A 15,762-nucleotide genomic window follows, 5' to 3' on the forward strand; every position below is an offset into this window, starting at 1 on the left:
TTTTATGGGCTCTCGTGACATGGTTGGTTTCGACCTGGCCTTTCATTAGAAGGGGCTAGCGTTCGATCCCAAGTATGAGGTAGAAATTTATTTCTATATATATATATATATATATATATATATATATATATATATATATATATATATATATATATATATATATATATATATATTAAAATAAGCCTTATATTGCACTTCAAATATCTGGAGTCTCTCTATACCCTGGGATCAGACCCAAAGGGGAATCAACTCAAAGATAGTAGCTTCTAGTCGGCTGGGGAATCAAATCAGGGCCGAGAAACTGAGGTGACAGTGACATACCATCTAGCCAGAATAATCTTTCTTTGTGGCTAGATGGTATGTCAACGTCACCTCAGTTTTTCGAGCCCGCATTCGATTCCTTGAGCAATTAGAAGCTATTATATTCCAGCTTATTCCCCCTTGGGGCTCTGATCCCAAGGTATAGAGAGAATCCACATATTAGGAGGAATATAATACTGTATATGGCTTATGTAAATAATAAAAATGTCTAAATGTGCAAAATTTATCATTCATATATATATATATATATATATATATATATATATATATATATATATATATATATATATATATATATATATGTATATATATATATATATATATATATATATATATATATATATATATGTATAGATAGGTAGGTATAGATATACATATATGTGTGTGTGTCTATGTATATAGTATGTGTATGAGACTGCTTGTGCCCTATCAATTTTTTAGGACTTAGTCAACCTGAGAACCTCCATGGGCAAAGAATACCTTTTACTTATGTATTGTTCATTGACGAAAATGAAATTAATTACGTTTTTAAGGTTTCATTTGCTTTAACACAAATTTTGTATATTGTTCAGTATGCACTTAAAGCTTTTAACTATCACACTTCCCTCTGAGCACCTCTTTTTCTATTCAATCTGATAAACTTACTAAGACCAGAAAGGAAATCTGGATCTATTCTTACATACTTCAATTGAGAAAAATGACTATATTAATATTATTTATGTGATAAACTTGCCATGAAATCTGGATGGCAAGTGGTAAAACACTTGATTATGTAATTGGATAACCATACATAGTATTAATGCTCATTTAACTGTCTAATTTTGACTCACATTGCCTCTTTTAGGTCTGTGCCAGTAATGACACAAATTTTACCTCTGATGGCACCGTGAATACATTTAGAGTCATGTTTAAAGAGCCTGTTGAGGTCTTGCCTAATACTAACTACACTGCTTATGCTACATTGAAGGTAAGACTTTCTATTGAAATCTTCTGCTCAACCTTTCATCGTAAAAACACTTTTGAATATGTATAGTATTCCCTCTGAATTTACCTTTGGAGACTGCATGCTGTATTTGTTCTATAGTCTTTTTTTATGGAAAGGTATTTCCTTGCATTTATATTTTTAATTAAATTTATTGTTATCTTTGCTTGTCATATTAACTAAGTATCCAAGGTATTTGTGACCATAATATGAAAAGTCAAATTAATATTTGTATAATGGTTTAGTGAGTACCTGTATGCTTTAAAATTGGTGTCTAAAAATTTTATATTTTACCCAAATTGAATTAAGACCAAGCTTAGTAGATTTTTTGTGCAGCCAGCTCAAATTCACCTGATATTAAATAGGTTATTTAATTAATGACAGTTGTGATGTTGGCTACTATAATGTGTACGGTAATTTGTTATGTTTAATTTTATTTATATTTTCAGCGTGTTTGTGCACTGTTAGGTAAAGGTAAACCATCAATAATCCTGGAATTAATAATCTGGCACTTATTTTAATAGGGCAATAATCATAGGAACCAAGCAAAATTAGCTAATTACAATGAAACTTTTTATATTTGGCCTTGTCAAGGCTTTAAAACTGCCAAATTGGTAATATGCATTTGTATTTGGCTATTACTTTATTTTTGCTTTACAGAATCATAAGAAATGGCCTAATCCCCTCCCCACAACCATACAATATATACTAATAATTGTAAATTAAAACGAAACTAGCGTAATATATGAACTTTTGAGTTCATTCGCTATGCTCAGAGAACTTTTATGTTTTTTTATGGTCTTGATGTAACAGTGGTTCATGCCATATCTAATCATATAATATCAAGATGGAAATAGCAATAGACTAGGACATGACAAATTCAACAAGAAATTAAATAAACCAAGTAAATATATTGAAGAGAAAAATGAATACTGGGCATAATAGAAAATGAATGCTATTGATTACTAAGTGGAATAAAAAAGAAAGGAACAATAATATCTAACAGAAGTTATTACCTTAGTACTGCTCTGAGATACAGGGTACCATCACTTTTTACTTTGTTATAAAATCATATACTTTTTAGTCTTAATTTGCACAAGTGTTATGTTCTAAATGACTTTGGAATTTCAATTTTAAAATGAATATTTTCATGCTTGTTAAAACCAAAATTGTATAATATGCACGGGTTATGCAGTACAGATTTTACTTAGGATGAGAAGAAAAAATTGTAGTAAATTTAATTCATTCATGTTTTTGCAATATTACACTACTGCTTGACAACAACTTATGTTCAGTTAATAGAATAATATTGCAATCACAATGAAACAATGTAGCCTAATCTATGCTAGCCTCACATTATTTGAATTGCAGATGGTTCATTTTACCGTAAATTGAAAAGAATTTGTTTGCTTAAAATTCAAACAAAATTGTTTGTTTTTATGTAGTGAGTTTATAATTAAAGAAAATAAATTACCATTATTTCTATGAACCTCCCCTCATGTTCATATTGCTTCTTTTCCATAAGCTTGTTTTATCGACGTTTACCAAAAAGAATTTTATAAAAAAAAATTATTTTCTTTCCTTTCTAAAGATACATGACCCCAGTAAAGTAATGAAACAATCTAGCAGTTAATGGTAAATAGCAGACTAACAGTTTCTCCATCACAGTGGTTTCATTAAGATGATCTCCCTTCCTGATTGTGATGAGTATTTCTTGCATTTTAAGTTAGCTTACTTGCTGGATTGGTTAGCATTCCTACACTGAGAGAACATATTTTAAATAACAATTGTGAGTAATATGAATATCTCATGGTTCCTCTTAGGGAAAATATTTTTCAATAAGTGTTTATGGAACTGGAGAGAGTACACTGGCAGAGGTAAAGCTTCTACATAGTAAACAGGATGGCTAGCGTTTGATTACCAATCGGTATTCACTAATCTTGGTTCTTTTTTTCAAGATTACTAGGCTTCAGGTGCCTTAGTTTGGTTTCCTTTAGTTTCATTAATGGATGAATTTGACTACTCTTATAGAGATATTTAAAAACACAATCTGGAACATCAAATTGTAACCTTATTTGTAAAGGTTTGGTGTCAAGGCACTAGATTAAAGGTGAGTCTGGTGTAAAAATCAGTAATTTTTAAAACTTTATACTATACTTACTAGTATTTTCCTTCATGACCCACGACTATCAGAATGTTAGAGTCAGTAATATGGATATCTTGGAAGGTTCATAGAAATTATTTAAATTTTAATAATAAAATATGATATCTGGAAAAAAATTTGAATATTTCTTTAGTATACAAATCTGGAGTATTGCAGTGATAGCTGAAACCACCCTTTAAGCTTTTTACAAGGACTAATTACCCTCTGCTAGTTAGCAGGGATTAGTAGACTGACCACCTCGCTTACACTTGCACTAGTAAACACCTGTTACTTTGCAATTACGGCAGGACTTCCAGAGGAAGGTGATATCAGGACCAATGTGTGTAAAGAGCTTCAGGTTTGCATAGTTAGGAAAAATAAAAATTATTCTAAATTTTTCATTTGTTCCAACACTATAAACAAGCCCTTACACTTTTTACAGTGGAGACTCAGCCAGTCCATAGTGAGTGAAAGTCCAAAAACCAATTGGCTCGTAACTGAACAAGGGTGAATACTTTTTGCTTTGCACAAGCTGTTTAGAAGTCACCCTGACACCTCGTTAACCCTTGGGTTAACTGCTTGAGCAGTTCGTGCTAAGTGTGAGAATTTACCAATACGACTAGACCAGGTAAGTGTAATTCTAGTGCTAAAATCCACACCTAACCTAGACATTGTCCAACTCCACCTTGTTTGAAGGACGGGGACATGACAAATATATATATACATAGGTTACACAAGGGGTGGTGATACCCATCTGAACTTACAAGAGGTCCGCTTGCAGAGTACTTTGGATGCTGAGCCTCAAGAGAAAGCAGAATGAAATAGGAAGTGGCCACTCACTCACACATTCATTCTAGACTTACTCGCTGGTAAAATCTGCCCTCAACCGACTGCTACTTGACCTTCAAGGGAGCTGAGATGTTATTGACCACATTTTTTTATGCAGCTACCACAAGACCTAGGCTCTTGTGGGTTATGTCTTGCAGGTAGTGGGCGGTGAACGTGGTTTGCCATTTCCACACGCCTGCTTGCAGGACCTGTGTCACAGAGAAATTTTTATTGAATGGCAGGGACATGCTGATGCCCTACATCATAACCTCAGGGTTGATAATCAGACTGTGAGGAGCCTGGTTGTATAACGGTCTCAATTTCCTGTCTGCACCAGGAAGATACAAAGTTCTTTGTGACCTTCCTCTTTTACTCTCCCCGAGCTCGCAAAGAGCCTGGTGATCTGAGGGCGGGCTCTGGTGGTTCTTTTAGGTTATTTCCTCAGTGCCATTATAGAGCAGAGTATCAGCTGATCTAGGTCATCTGTTACAGACCAGAGACACTCAATCTGGGAAGGCCTGAATCTAGGATCCGCTACAGCCGGATTGTAAGTCTTAGCCACAAACTCAAGGACGAAACTGAGTGTCACCTTCACTCACCTGTATGAATGGGCGACGTCATAGAAAGACCATATAGCCGAGTCTCTTTACAGAGGCCAGTCCTAACAAGAACACCATTTTCAGTGTCCAGTCACGATATGATGCTTAACGAAGATATTCATAAGGCGCTCCTTTCAGAGAACATAGTGCCTTCACCATGTTCCCAAGAGGAGGTCTAACTTCCAACTGAGGGTGAGTGTGCTCAAAGTTCCGTATTAAGAGAGAGAATTCTGTCCAGGAGGAAATGTTAATTTCGTTCAGTCCAAAAGCAAGACTCAATGCAGAGCGTTAGCCTTTGACCGCCAATATTGAGCAGAGCTTTTCCTCCCTGATGTACAAAATAAGCAATGATATTGTTGGAATAAAGGCACTAAGGAGAATGATACCCCATACATGACACCAACCATTAAAGACAGACCACTTTGCCTGATATACAACGGCAGACGTCTCCCGGAGATATCCTGCCATTCTCTTTGCAACAGATTTCGAAAAGCCTTTCTTTCTGAGGAGTTGAATAACCTTCAGGTGTGAAGATGAAGTGATAGGATAACTCGATGGTAAATCTTCACGTGTGGTTGTCCGAATAGATCAGGAAGTGGAGGGAACTCTTCTCGGTTCCTCTGTGACCTGATGCAGAAGATCCGGGAGCCATTCTGTATGTTCCCACAGTGGAGCTATTATGGTCATTCAGAGTCTGATCTTTAGATGCCCTGACCTTGTTTAGAAGCCTCCTTACTAGGCAGAAGGGGGGCTGATGCATAGACGTCTGTTCTGTCCCACGGATGTTGGAAGGCATCTTGGAGAGTAGTACACCAGAAGTCTCTGGTTTAGAGATGTAAACAGGTTGACTGTCGGCAAAACCCACAAAGTCAAAACTTTGTTGGCTATATGTTGTTTCAAAGGCCCTTCAGAGCCTACTATGTGAGTCCTCTTACTCAGATTGTTCGCCAGCATGTTCTTCTTGCCTAGGATAAAATTGGTTGATAGGGCTACCGAGTTGTCTTCCGTCCATCTGAGGATTTCCACAGCTAGCTGGCAGAGGTGCTCTGAAAAAGTACTACCTTGTTTGTATATGTGTGAAACCACTGTATTGTTTTTGCTTATCAGCACTACAGTGTCCTGAAAGTAGCTGATGGAATTGCTTGTTGGCTTGAAAGGCTTCCCTTATTTCCAGGAGGTTTATGTGGCACTATCGCTTAATTTCAAACTAAAGCCCAGATGCCTTGAAGTGCAGCAGGTGGGCCCCCACCCTTCTTTTGATACATCTGTGAAGAGAAACAATTCTGGGGGTGGAGAGAAAAGGTCTACTCCCCATGATCAGAAGGGTGTCTGACACCTACCAACTCAGGTCTCTATTCTGCTCTGGACCTACCAGCACCAGGGTGTTCAGTGAGTTGAGGTGCTGAGACCAAAAAGTCTTCAGCTGCCACTGTTGAGAGTGAATGCGTAGACGACCATTGGGAACCAACTTCTTGGACAAGAGGTTAGATGTCCCAGAAGCCTTTTCCAAAGAAGTGTGGGCAAGTTGTCCTGTATAAAAGAAAATGAGGAGCTACCCTTTTTATTCTCCCTACTCGTTCCTGAATGGGAGACTGCCTAGTTTGGTTATAATCCTCATCCCTAGATATACCATCATTTGTGAAGGTTCGAGTGACGATTTCTCATAATTTACCACAATCGCCAGTTCCTGGCAAAAGGCGAGAAGCCTGTCTCGATAGAGAAAGATCTTGTTCGAGTCTGCTAGAACCAGCTAATCATCTAGATAATGAAGGAGACGAATGCCGTTCTTGTGAAACCAGGTGGACACATGGGTAAAGATCCGAGCGAACACCTGAGATGCTCTGGACAGGCTGAAACACCACACATTGAACTGGTGTATCTTAATGCTTAATGTAAATTTTAGGTACTTCCTTGAGGATGAGGAACAGGGATCTGGAAGTATGCATTCTTGAGGTCTAACGATATGATGAAGTCCTCTGGTCTGACCGTCTGGGCCGTCTCCTTCTTGAACGGAGTTTGTTGGACAAACTCATTCAATGCTGAGGTCGATAACTGGTCTCCAGCCTCCAGACACCTTTTCTACAAAAACTGACTGACTGTAGAAGCCTGGAAATCCGTCCAGGACCTCTTGGAGAGTGTCCTTCCCTAGCATGGTTTGGACTTTGGTCCAAAGGGCCTGTTCCTTCGTGGGTCCCTTCATGTAGGAATCTGACATTATTGGATGGAGGGTCAGAAAGGGCAAGAGAATGTGAATGGAACGATATAACCCTCTCTGAGCACGGAGACCAACCAAGGTTTGGCCCTGTAGAGCATACACCTACACCAACTGCTCCTCAGACATCCCCCACCGGTGGACTGGTCTGGGGAATGCCCTCTCCTGTTGCTCCACTTCAAAGGGTTGGCAAGTTCAGTTGAGAGGAATAAGGAACCTTGACTCTCGAGCGAAAGATCAACTCTTTTATCGGTTGCTCCTGAGGGGCTGAGAGTAAAACAATTCAAGTTAATTGCTGTCAAGTCATGCAATCAGTTACAAGCAACTGTTCTGTAGCAGGGTGGTGAATCCTGTCCTCTAACTGCCTTCAATCCAATGGGAGTTGGTCGTGTAAGTATGCTTCTGGATCGGTAACAACAGAGTAGCCAGTACTCTAGGAGATGATGGTATTACAGGGGATCTCCGCAGCAATTACTGTCAGGCAAGAGGTCGGTTGCTAATGACCATCTGTATGCAACTACTTGCGAACGTAAGATTGTGACGTGTCTTCAATTCATTGTCAGACAGGAAATTGTATGCATAGGTCCGCTATGAACCCCTAACACCGACCACCAAATTCCTCTAGAAGGCAATTTCTTCCTATCTTATGACGGGAATGCCAAGGTGGGACGAACATCTCGGCACAGCTCGAATGATTCGTTACATCCGGAACTCGATTGGAGAACTTTGATCAGTTTTTGCAATCGAGAATTTCCTAAGACCGAAATCCCTAGAAATGGCGAAATACGTTTTGTATTTCTCCATTTCTCATTGACAAAACTGGTATAAGTTCCAAATGTTCCTTTCTGTGAAACAGACTCGCTTATGTGAAGTTTCGGAGTCAGTACTTTCAATACTTTGACAGCTGATTCGAATGTTTGGGAGGAATTGCCTGGAATGGAGGAAAGGTCTAATTGAGGGTAGACTACCTAGGTTTTGTTACGGGAAGGTAGGAGGGTCATGCATAATCTGAATTTCCCCCAAAGAAATACAACCATTGAATAAGAAAGAGATTTAAAGATTTATTAGAATGGAGTACCAATTGAATGATGGTACAAAACCCTTGCTATCTCTCACAGGTGTGCATCCGACCATGAGAGTCCTGTAACGCATGCAACTGACAAAGCAAACTGCCTTTGTTGGAAGTAATAGCTCGCTTACCTGCATACAGTTGTCTGCAAATGTACTTCTTTACCTCCAGGTAAGTGTTCGAAAACGAGACTGTGCATTGTGAACATGTTTCCGTGAATGAGCACCCTCCTGGAGCTCGTAGAGTCACTTGCGGGTATAATGTGTGTGGAACAAAGTGCAACATTATTGCCCAAAGAAATTGATCATCGCCTAGCTGTAGCATTGCCAACATGTTTCTGAGCGTGTGCATGGGCGTGCCTACAAAAAGTAGATGCAGCTAGCGAAGCAATCATACCTACGTTGGTTTTAAGAGTTTGCCCGCTCGCCATGTGGGCGGGACAATCGTCCCCCTAAGTGAATGCTTGTTTGCTATCGTTCATAAATGTAAGCAGAAATTGACTTTATCCCCTCGTGCTTACAGGCTTGTAAGGGAATCTCTCAAAGCCCGTTGTGCTTTGAGGGCATGACGAGGAGAGAAGAGATTACAAGTGGTCGGAGGCCAACATCATGCGAGTGCATTCCATAGGGAAGAGAAACCCGAGATAGTATCCCCAAAGAATTACGTTTCACAAGACTTGGTGCCTTCCAAACAAAGGTGGGATGTGGTGGTAGCAGGCGGTTGGAAAGCATTCATACCTGCGGCAATAAGCCCGCAGGGATATGTCTAATAAGGTTCGTTGTATGATAGGGGCAAAATGGTTGCATGCCGCTGCCACAAGCGGTTGGCAGGCATCCCCATTTGCAGCAATAACCCCTGCGGGTTTAGTCTTTGGCGAGCGCTCATGCGCAACCGAAGGATCTCTTAGCAGTCCCTTATTCTGGAGGTGTTAGTGAGTGCCTGTAGTTGTTTAGGTCTCCTTAGGGATGGGAGTTTGCCTGCACACTTCACTTTAGTGCCAGGTGGTCTCTCATGCCATGAAGAAGTGTAGTCTCACATGTACGGGTATATTGGCCTATAACACAAACAATAGCCAGGTTCACAAAGGAGGTTGGCAAGTCATGACTAGTTAACTAGTTGTTGGTCCATGCATGCTGGCGAACATTAGCGAACGCTGGTGAGTGTTATCAAACACTGGCGAACCCTGGCCGGCATCAGTGAATGCAGGCTGGCGTCAGCAAATGCTGGCCAGAATCAGCAAATGCAAGCTGGCGTCGGCAAACGCTGGCCAGAATCACCGAACGAAGGCTGGCGTCAGTGAATGCTGCTGGGCGTCAGTGAACATTAGCCAACATTGGCAAGGAGAGTATTGACTTTTACCGTTAAGAATGGGTACCGGTAATGTGAGTAATACTAAGGCGAGCGACCTGGATTGTTTGCAGACCTTCGTCAGGCAGAAGAGCTCGCCCACTTATCTCGCTAGAGCTCAGTGGATGGGTGTGTATCACTGCCCATAACTTATCTGTGAAACTAAGGTCTTCGCGAAGCACTCACGCTCGTCCTACCTCCCCCTCACATGGGGTTGGCAAGTAGCCTTATGTTCTTGCCTCGGAATTGGATGAAAAAGGCTGTGCTGAACTTGAAAAAAAGGAATTTCTCTATCTTAAGAGTTTGAAACCATGAGGCTCAGGTCCTGAAGGGCCTAGCCTCACAAACCTCAATGAGCTTTGTTGTGCCCAACAAGCATGATGTAAGCAATACCCAAAGAGTTATAGCCTACGAGCAGTTTCTCCCTCGTAAGAGGTTGAAACCATGACGGGCAGGTCCCAAAACTCATAGAGATATGTTGTGCTCCAAAGGCACAATATAGGTAATAACCTCAAAGAGTTATAGCCTACGAGCAGTTTTTCCCTTGTAAGAGGTTGAAACCAAAAGCCCAACAGGCGTGTTGTTGGCAATAACCATGAAGAGTTGAAGCCTAAGAGACTCGTCAATGGCAATGACCCCGAAGTGAATTTGCTCAAGAAGCATGTTTGTACCTTAAGGGACGGCGAGGAGCAGGAACTGCTAGCAGTCTCCAAGCTCCGAAAAGCTTTGCTTCGAAGACCTAGAGCGGGATATGGATGAATCCAAATCCTGCCAGCGGAATCAACCAGAGGAGGGCCACTCAGGCAAAGGCTGTCTCTCCTGCAGGCAGGAATGACAACCAACCCGTTGCCTCTGTTGGCAATTCTCCTCACAAGTGGGAAGATTGCTGGTGGACGGTAACTCCCCCTCGGAAGTAAAAGCTTCCTAACACCTAGTGGAGGTTAAATCTCTCTCAGAAGAGAAAGTTGTCTAAGAACTAGAGGGAGACCTCTGGGTAAGTGCTCTCTGCTTCCCAGCAACGAGCTGAACTCAAGTTGATGGTCCGCATCAAGAGCTGACAGTGAAATGTAGCCGAAGCTAGTTTCTGGGTTCACCCCAAAGGAATCCCCACTGGAAACCCCGAAAGGAACCAATCTGGCCTTGCTCTTGTTCCTACGCCGTAGCTATAGGAATGACGGTGAGCAGGAGCAGAGAGTGCTGCAGTAAACTGTATCACCCTTGGAAACCATTCCTTAGCGAGGAGACCCGAAAGTCCCAAGGAATGTAGGAGTATCGGAAGAGACTTTCCCCAGTGGTAGCTGCATTTTGCTTCACTAAGGGAAGCAACTGAGTCCACACCTAAGGGAAGTCCTGGATCACAATCTGAAAAGAAAATGGAATTTGTAAACTTTTAGGCCAGTTTCTTTTAATAGTAAGCCAGGAGAGCAAGACTACATCTTTACTCTACTGAGCCAAAATAAAAAGTGATGATTGTTTACTAGTACTTCCCTCCTCCCACTAACTTGCGGAGGGTAATTGCTACTCGTAGAAATCTTAATGGGCTTGGGTTTCAGCTATCGCCGAAATATATCCACTGAAATGAGTATAAGGTTTTGTATATAGTGTTGGAACAAATGTTATTTCTATACTCACAACATGTTCATATACATCTCCACCCTCCTCCCCACTGAATAATGAGTTCAAGATGATAGGTTGTTAGTGGAGACTTTGAGACTGATTAGAGTGGGTAAGGCCAGGCCTTATCTCGAGTTGCCATTAGTCATTCGATGTGGCATTGGCGGGCAAGAGCCATGGCCTTTAGAAGGAATAAATTATATTATTAAAATTCCTTTTTTTACAGTATAGTTGTGTGGTAACTTATTTTGACATGACTTACAAGGAAAAAATTAGAATCCCCAAGTTTGTCACATTCCATGAAAATGGGAATCCCCAAGTTTCTAACATTTCATTCAAATTGAAATAAACAAGTATGTTATATCGCATGCCTACCAATAAATATTATCTCATGCCTACCAACACTTTTTCTTGTGTAATTTTTCTTTTCAGGGTCCAGATTCTCACTATGGAACAAAAGGAGTTCGTAAAGTGACAGTAGAATGTCCTTCAGGGGATCGTGTGACTTTCCATTTTACTTATGCAGCTGGTAATAATAATGGAACTTCTGTTGAAGATGGCCAGATACCAGAAATCATATTTCACACATGAGTGCTGACTGTAATTCTTCTCATATTAAGATAAATTAATCAAAATGTTTTATTTATCAAATAAATGGTAATGTTGAAAGTACAGTACTTTGAATTTATTGTTTTAGACAAATGACCAAATGAATATTCTTTGTCATGTATCTTGTAAATGTTACAGTTCATAATAATGAAAATAAAAATTAATACAAATTATCAAGTGTATAATGTCAAACCAAATGATAAGTTTCAATTATGAAAATATTTTATTGTAAATAAACTTCTTTTCAATTATCCTTACATAAATTTATGTTTTTTGTCTAAAACTCTGAACACTATATATTTTCAAATTAACTACCATTTTGGGTACAAAATTGATATGAAAGAAAACAAGAAAAAATTCAGTCCAGTAGAAGTTTCAGTACAAAGCTCGTAGTGATTTTGACAAAGGTAAAACCTATTTTTGGGGAGGTGCTGTGCCATCTCCAAGGACTTGACTATTAAAGGCTATACAGTAACTGGGAGTTCAATACCATATATAAATATGACAAATTCATAGATAATTTGTATTTTTCTTAACTATACAGACCTTAGCTATTTATTAGGGGTTATACTTTCGGCGGAGCTGAAATGACGAGCCATTAAAATTTTAGCGAGGGTTAACTACCCACACCATTAGTTAGCGGGGGTAGGGGGGGTAGCTTGCTACCACTCCCATTCACACACCTGTGATTTAGTCACTTTTCTTGGAGGTAGGACTTCAAGGGGGATAGGGCTGGCGGGCAAGTTTGTATAAAAGCTAAGGTTTGTATAGTTAGGAAAAATACAAATTATCTACGAATTTGTCATTTGTTCCGTAACTGGAATACAAACCACGCTATTTATTAGGGGTGACTCACCCATTAGAAAGGGTGGATGTCCCTGCCAATCTGGCTTTTGGCTTTGCCTGGGGACTCCTTATCTGAGTATGTTAGTACTCAAAAATAAGGAGTCCCTGCCCTCGCTAAACCTTGCTACGCAAGGTCCGCGGCCTACGCAAGCTGTGTGTTGAGACGTGCAGAAGTGTGACTGTCTAGGTAAAGTTATTCCGAGTCTGTAGGAAAAACCTGACGTAACCAAGACTTCCCAATACCACCTCGCCAGGGTATGGGGACGCAACAGTATTAGCTTATTACTAGGTACACAAGGGAGCATGGTTTACCTGCAGTGGTTTGAGGTCAGCTTATGCAGAGAACCCAGGATGCTGCTTTCCCCACGAGAGGGTAGGATGAAGAAAAGAATAAGAGACAGTCATATCTTTTCATTCACGCAGACTAAAACCGGGTAACAGTGCCCTCAACCTTCTCCTACTTGTCCAATAAGGAGCTTGAGGTAGACAACCAGCTGTTGTGCAGCCACCACCGGACCGATAGAGATCGTATCAAGTTCCTGTGGGTCACGTCTTGCAGGAGAAAGGTTGTGAAAGTTACCTGGAGCATTCACATCGTTTCTTGTACACCTGCGTCACAGAGTAATCTGCTAAGAAGGACCAGGGGCATAGTTATGCCCCTGACACTGTGAGTCGTCACGTCGAGATGATGTTTCGGTGATCCTCCTCTAGTCTCTCCCAGTGCTGACAAGAGAAGGGACCCGGGCAGGATGTTGCCATTTTCTTTAGGTAAAGTCTCATACCTTACCCTGGGTACAGTAACGGATGATCTGGATCGTCTGTTACCTAGTTGAGACTTGTGTAGGATCCATCACCTCTGGAGACTGTGTCTGGCGACATACTCAGGGACGAAACTGAACATTGTCTTTCACTCTTCTCAATAATGGGCGATGTCGAAAGAGAGACCATGAAGTTCCTTGACTCGTATGGTTGCTGTCCGAGTGTGTAGGAACATTGTGTTCTTAAATTAGGAGAAAATTTATTGCCTGGTGAAGTGGAACATAAGGAGGTCCCTTTAGGGATCAAAGATTTTAACCATGTTCTGAGAGGAAGGTCTCAATTCCGACTGGGGAAAGGCAAGTTGTAAGTCCATATGAGTTAGGAAAAGTCTATCAATGAGAGGGTGTCCCTTTCTTTCAGTTTGAAGGTGAAGGATCAAGGTTGAGTGATCATCTTTACCTGTCGGAACTGAATAGGGGGTCTTTTCCTCTTGTATATACTTGGGGATTCCGCTATTGCTGGAATCGAGGTATCGAGTGGAGAGACACTTTCACATGACACCAACCACACAAGACGCGATACTGCCTGGTAGACTGATGCTGAGGAATTCCTCAGATATCTAGACAACCTTTACGCAAAGAGGTATTGGGTAGTTTTCAGGCGTACAATCATAGCAAAGCTATAGTTTGTGGTAGGTGTCGCAGTGGGTTGTCTGTTATGTGGAGAGGGATCTCTTGGAGAGACTATCAGGAGCTGCAAAAGGTTTGGGGACCGTTCTGTATAATGCCATAGCGGAGCTAGGAGAGTCCTTGAGAGGTTGACCGATGTTCTAGCCTTATTGAGTGCCCTTCTCCAGATAAAACATGGACAAGACGTAAACGTCATTGTTTTACCCACCGTTGTTGCCAGAGAGCCTTGGGGTCTAGGGCTGGTGAGCAACGGTAGCCTTGTTGGAGGACCTCGTAAAGTCGGGACTTTGTTGGCTACATGGCAATCCAAAGTCCATTCGGTATACCTTATCTGAGATGCTGTGCACAGATTGTCGGCGAGCACATTCTTCCAGTCTGGAATGAAGCGGGCTGATAGTGGTACCGAACGGACTTTGGCCCATCTTAGTGTTCATACTATTAGATGGGAAGAGGCTACAAGCAAGTTCCTTCCTGCTTGTTGATGTGAGTCTCTATGTGGTGTGTGGTGTGTCGTTCATCACATCACTGAGTGGTCTGTTAGGAACCGATAAGGCTACTGAAGGACCGGAAAGTTGGCCTTCATCTCCTAAGAGATTTAAGTGAAAGTACCTTCGGGCTCTATCCAGAGGGCTGAGGTCCTGTGGTGCAGCACTATGGTCTTTCCTTTCTTCTTTTTTCCGACTCAAGTCTCTTGGAATGGAAGTCGTTCTCGTTTTGAGAAGGTTTTGTGGAGATTGGTGTCTAGAATCATTCCCAGATACACCAGTCTCCTGGGAGGGAAGTAGGGAAGACTTCCGTAGGTTTACCCTGATCACATGATCTTGGTAAAAAAGACTTCAATAGTTCCAGTGTTAATGCAAGGTTGCCACTGAGTCTGCTGAGGTCAGTCAGTCGTCCTGAGAGAGAGGAGACAGAAGCCAATCCTGTGAGACCAGGATGGGTGTAGTGGAAAGACCGAAGCACAGTGCCTTGAACTAGTGTTTCTTGTTGGTCTAGACTGGATGGTTTGGACCTGGGAGTAAGTGTCCTTTAGGTCCAGTGTGCAAATGAAGACCTGAGGTCTTGGCCCTTGTTCGAACTCCAACATGGTGTGGACATCGACCCAAAGGGACAGCTCCTTGCTGATCCTTTTGCATGGAAGATTGTCGACGCTGGAGTCTTGACTCGTGTCGTAAAGGATCAGGCGCGATACCCAGTATAAGAATTCTTCACTGAGAGAGAATTTCTATAACTAACAGAAGGAAGGCAACGCTTAGCCTTACCATGCGCCCTGATGGGATTGATGCTATTCCTTAGAATAGAATCAATCTGGCAAATGTTAATCAATGGTTAACCGTTGGGTATCGTGGTTACTGTGCAGTTGGAGAGTGCTCGCAAGTAGTTCCCTGTCGGCAAGCCGTTGATGAGGGTTGTCGAACGTTTGCCGATCACTTTAGTGTGATGGCGAACGGCCAGTAGCGAGAAGTATGTTGTATACCTTCTGATCTAGGAACTACAGGAAGCGGTTGACTAGTAAGTTCGAGTCACGAACTGCTGGCAAATTGTCGATGACCGATGAATCGGTGGTCTGTGAGCCGATGGTGAGTTCGAGATCAGCAAGCTGATTATGGTCCCCCCTGGTTGGTCAGAGATGAGCAAGCTGAAGATGGGCTGGTCAGAGATCAGCGAGCTGAGTTCAATGATCGCGTGGAAGATCGTCGGCGTGCGCAAGCAGAAGACTGTTGGCACGTGGCATGCGAGCGGA

The 15,762-nt window shown here is 41.6% G+C and overlaps 1 protein-coding gene and 1 long non-coding RNA gene across 3 annotated transcripts in view; one reads left to right on the plus strand and one right to left on the minus strand.

Annotated features, from left to right (window-relative positions):
• Positions 1-15,762, minus strand: part of LOC137656083 (uncharacterized) — a 534,405-nt gene that overhangs the window by 103,823 nt on the left and 414,820 nt on the right. The window lies entirely within an intron of this gene.
• On the plus strand, positions 833-11,897 carry LOC137656140 (uncharacterized). Its single transcript, XR_011046958.1, has 2 exons — positions 833-1,288; positions 11,548-11,897. It is a non-coding gene; the product is annotated as an uncharacterized lncRNA (long non-coding RNA).

This window comes from Palaemon carinicauda, chromosome 1 (genome assembly GCF_036898095.1).
Source record: "Palaemon carinicauda isolate YSFRI2023 chromosome 1, ASM3689809v2, whole genome shotgun sequence".
In the NCBI taxonomy this organism is placed as follows: Eukaryota; Metazoa; Arthropoda; class Malacostraca; order Decapoda; family Palaemonidae; genus Palaemon; species Palaemon carinicauda.